At 35.0% G+C, this 4,528-nt stretch overlaps 1 non-coding gene across 1 annotated transcript; it reads left to right on the top strand.

The window, feature by feature from the left end:
• The first annotated feature begins 3,161 nt into the window (after positions 1 to 3,161).
• On the top strand, positions 3,162 to 3,320 carry LOC111816834. Its single transcript, XR_002821161.1, has one exon. It is a non-coding gene; the product is annotated as a U1 spliceosomal RNA (small nuclear RNA).
• The last annotated feature ends 1,208 nt before the right edge of the window (positions 3,321 to 4,528 follow it).

Here is a 4,528-nt window from a genome sequence, read left to right as displayed (position 1 = left end):
AATAACAATAAGCTTTTCTTTTGTATGGTTAACAACCTAAGTTTGCAGATCAAAATCTGAGAAAATGAGGGCCACAAGGAAAGCCAATATTTTGGCCTTAGCCTTCCAAGGTCAATTAAGACTCAGGACATATGATATCTTGTAATGTGATGTCATGTATCTCAGTAGTGTCCCAAATTTTCTGATCAAGGAGATTATTGGGTCAAAGAGCAAAGTGATCCATGATGTAGAGTGTGGCTAAGGCGAGTCACATGGAGAGAAAACATTCTCTCAGCCTTTCTAGGGTAGCACATTGGCCAAGCAATAGCTATGACTCATCCCCATGGCTGACACTGACAAAAGATCTACAATCTGAGGTACAGGATCTCAGGATAAATCCTGAGGGGATTTGACTGTCCTTATCTGATCCAAAAGCTACAACTCTTGTTGCATAGGTCTTGCTTTATCTTTGTCTTAACCATCCAGCAGAAAAGTATAAAACAAAGTAGAAGAAGTAAAGCCATGTTGTTATATTGAGCTGTAAGGGGCTTAGGTCAACAATTTCTGACACTGTCAGTCAAGAGGAAGACCCAATACTATTATGGATTACTGGACTCTTTTAGAATTTTTTGCTGAGTTAACACATCTATAGTATTCAAATGATGGAACTAAACAAAAAAGGGGCTATATAAATAAATGTCCATTTTGTATCTGTGTATTCAAAATGGTTATGATAGATATATAGTTACATTCTCTTAATGAATAGAGGGATTTGTTGTAATAGTGTTTGTAAATAGGATATCATGTCTGCATCTTGTACAGCAAATAACCACTAGGGAGAGAGTGTGCAGTGTGTTAATTATTGAAACTGTCCTACCAATTTCATTTGAAACTGTCTCATTGCTATTTGTCTGTCAATAGAATTATGGAAAGAAAAATAAAAAATAAAAGAAAAAAATCTCAAAATTACAACAAACTTCTTCACACAAAACTTAAACACCAGGAGCACTTGGAGTGAAGTGTTTCAAACCCTACAAAATAACAACTCCCAATACAGTAGCATGCAATGTATATTTAAGTAATACAAAACAGCTTCCATGAATATAGTTGGATCACGTGTGATAAAACTGGAAGTCATTGGCAACAGACACGCCAGAAACTATAAATACATGAAAGTTAAATAGTAGCCTCTTGAATAAACAGATCACAGATGAAATTAAAGAATAAATAACACAGTTTCTTAAATGAAATGATAATCACAATATAGCATATCTGAACCTATGGGACACAATAAAACAGCCCTAAGTGAACTTTATAGAGGTGAATCCCCACATCAAAAAACAGAGTTAGCTCAAGTAAATAACCTTAATGATGTACCTGCACTTTGTAGAAAAAGAATAACTTCCAAACCTAAAACTAGTGTGATGATGGAAATTTTAAAGATAGATCAAAAATTGAAACTAAAAAAAAACTAAATAAACTATGAATTTAAGAGGCATATTAAACAAAGCAGAGTGAATCTTACCTAATTTACCAAAATGGGGGTGTCATCAAATCCATGCAACTAGAAATGCAAAAGGCAAAATCAGTGAATTTTACTCAAATTCAGAATATTTTCAGTAACTACTTTGAGAACCTATACTCTAATAAATTGAAGAATTTAAAAGAAGTGAATAGAATCCCAGATACATGTGAATTCCCAAAGGTGAGCTAAACAGAGAAATCCTGAATAACCCAAAACTATTCAATGAAATTGATGAAAAAATAAAGTGTCTCTCAACTCAGAAAAGCCCACATCCCTGTGGATTCACTGTCAAATTTATAAGAAATTTAGAGCTGCAATACCGATACTCCTCAAAATCTTTAATGAAATTGAAAAAGCAGTACTTTCTTAGTTATTCTGTGTAGCATCATTACCCTAGTCTCAGAAAAAGAAAAAGAAACTAACCAAAAAGATAACTGTAGGGCAAACTCTTTAATGGCTATAGGTACAAAATTCTCAAGATACTGGCAAACAGAATGCACCAAATTGTCAGAATGTTTATGAATCATTATCAAGTAAGATTCACTGCAGTGATGTATGGATGGCTCCACATATGCAAATTAATGAGTATATCATACAAAAGGAAGCAAGCACAAAAATCACATGATCATTTCAATAGATGAAGAAAAAGTATGTGTCAAATTCTAACATGTATTTATGATAAAATCTCCAAAGAAAATAGGAATAGAATAGGGTCAATGAGACACTTAAGCAGATTAAGTGCCTGCTGAGGCAAGCACAGGGAATGGGGTTTCATCTCTGGTACCTCATGCCACACTGGTCCCACCCCAGGTGCACTGAGCTGGCCAGTGAGATCAGGCATGGTGGCATACACCCTAATCTCAGCGATGGGGAGCCTGAAAATAAGAAGATCAGGAGGAGTCCAATCTGTATAGTGAGACCCTGTACCAAATACATATAAAAAGAAAATGGGAATAGAAAATATTTATCTTAAACTCATAAAATTCATCCATGGCAAATAGATAATCAATATCCTACTGAATGGAGAGATGTTGAATGTTTTCCCTCTAAACTTAGAACAAGATAAGAATGTCTGCAATTTATTTCTTTTCAACATAGTTCTAAATATATTAGCTAGAGCAAGTTGATAAGAAAAAGTAATAAAAATGGTTATATAAAGGAAAAGAAGGGAAGTCATTATTTGAAAATGACAGGAACCTGTACATAGAGGTAACCAAAGCTACACCAAAACATCATTATTGATAGCATAGAAGGACACAGTCAATAATGAAAATTAGTAGCAATTCTCTACATCATTAACTCTTCAAGAATGCTATTAGTGAAATGAAACCATTTAAAATAGCCTCAAAAATTACACATTGATGAATTAACCCTAGCAAGGCAGTGAGAGATGTCTATAATGAAAACTATATTACTATGAAAAAGATCAAATAGGATGTCAGAAAATATAAAGATATGTTCCTATTACTGGATAGGAAGAACCAATACAGTCAAAATGGCCACACTTCTAAAACTGTTATACCGATTTAATCTAATTGCAGTCATAATATCAATAACATTCTTTATAAAACTGGGAAAAGCAGTCCCAAAATTAACAGGTAAATAGAAGAAAATTATAATACAAAACACAACTTTGGGCAGAAAGGACAACACACACATCCTTACTTGGCATGGGAGATACCATGATCAGGAAGGTGGTTTTCCCAGGGCGAGGCTTATCCATTGCACTCTGAATGTGCTAACCCCTGCAATTTCCCCAAATGTGGGAAACTTGACTGCATAATTTGTGGTAGTGGGGGACTGCGTTCATGCAGAAAAAAAAGAAAGAAAGAAAAAGAAAGGAAGGACAACATAAAGAGCATGAAAATCTCATACTTCAAATTGTAAAATCAGGATGATATTGGATAAAAGATTGAATCAATGGAACCAATCATAAGATATGAAAAAACTCCCGGCACGTGCTGCTAGATTGTGTTTGACAAAGGGAACAAATCTGCTCATTGATGAAAGATAGCCTCTATATCAAATGGCTTTGGGAAATCCATATAGCAAATACTGAATCTAGACTCATATGTCTCACTATAATTAAACTAAAATAAAAATAAGTCCTTATCTTGAACATCAAAGATCTATTCATTCAAATATAAAAGACTTAATCTGCTGAATGTCAAAGTAGTTGAATCACTGGGACATACTGTGAAGTATAGGTGCAGGCAAAACTTTTCTCAAAAAAACTCCAGGAGCACAACAAATAATAACATGAATTAACAAATGGGGTCAACATGAAGATAAAAAGAATTTGCACAGCAAAAATGAAACAGATACCAAGCGAAGTGAAAAAGCTACACAAAGGAAAAACTTTTTGCCATCTACTCCTCAAAGAATTAGTATCTATAATAAGGAAGTCAAGAAAAATACACTTCCCCAAATTTAAATACTCAACCAAAAATGGGCTTCTGAAATGAATAGATATTTGTCATATGAAGAAGTACAAATGGTTAATAAATAAAAAAGTGTTACACTGCTTGGCCAATAAATAAAGTGTTACACTGCTGTTGTTGTGGTCAACGTTCACAAGGAAATAGATTTAATACAAGACACATAAGTCATAGGATTATTTTATAATATCTACTCCAAGAGTCAAATGCAAAAGATCTCAGGAGATCTGTCCAAACACAAGAGACACAAAGTATACAGCTGAGGGCCTGCATCCCATGGCAGTGACTTGCACGAATACAGCTGAAGATCTAGAGCCCATGGTACTGCCTCCACAAGGTCAGCTGGAGGCCTGGAACTCATAGCAATGTTTCATGCAAGTATGCATCAAGGATATGCACTTGAAGGGCCAAAGCTGAGGTGTGGAAACTAGAAAATCTGTTCCAGACGGGTGATTGATCTGTGCCAGCTGGCTGAGGTGTCTGTATTGGACCCAGGCCACAACACTCAAGGTAATGACTAGAGTTCCCCAAATGGAATCACAGAACTCCTCAATGACAGTGAGGATCTAAGCTCCTCCAATGATGA

Source organism: Octodon degus, unplaced genomic scaffold, assembly GCF_000260255.1.
Source record: "Octodon degus isolate 3935 unplaced genomic scaffold, OctDeg1.0 scaffold00041, whole genome shotgun sequence".
NCBI lineage: Eukaryota > Metazoa > Chordata > Mammalia > Rodentia > Octodontidae > Octodon > Octodon degus.
Note: the sequence above shows the minus strand (reverse complement) of the source record. Positions and strands in the feature narration are given on the sequence as shown.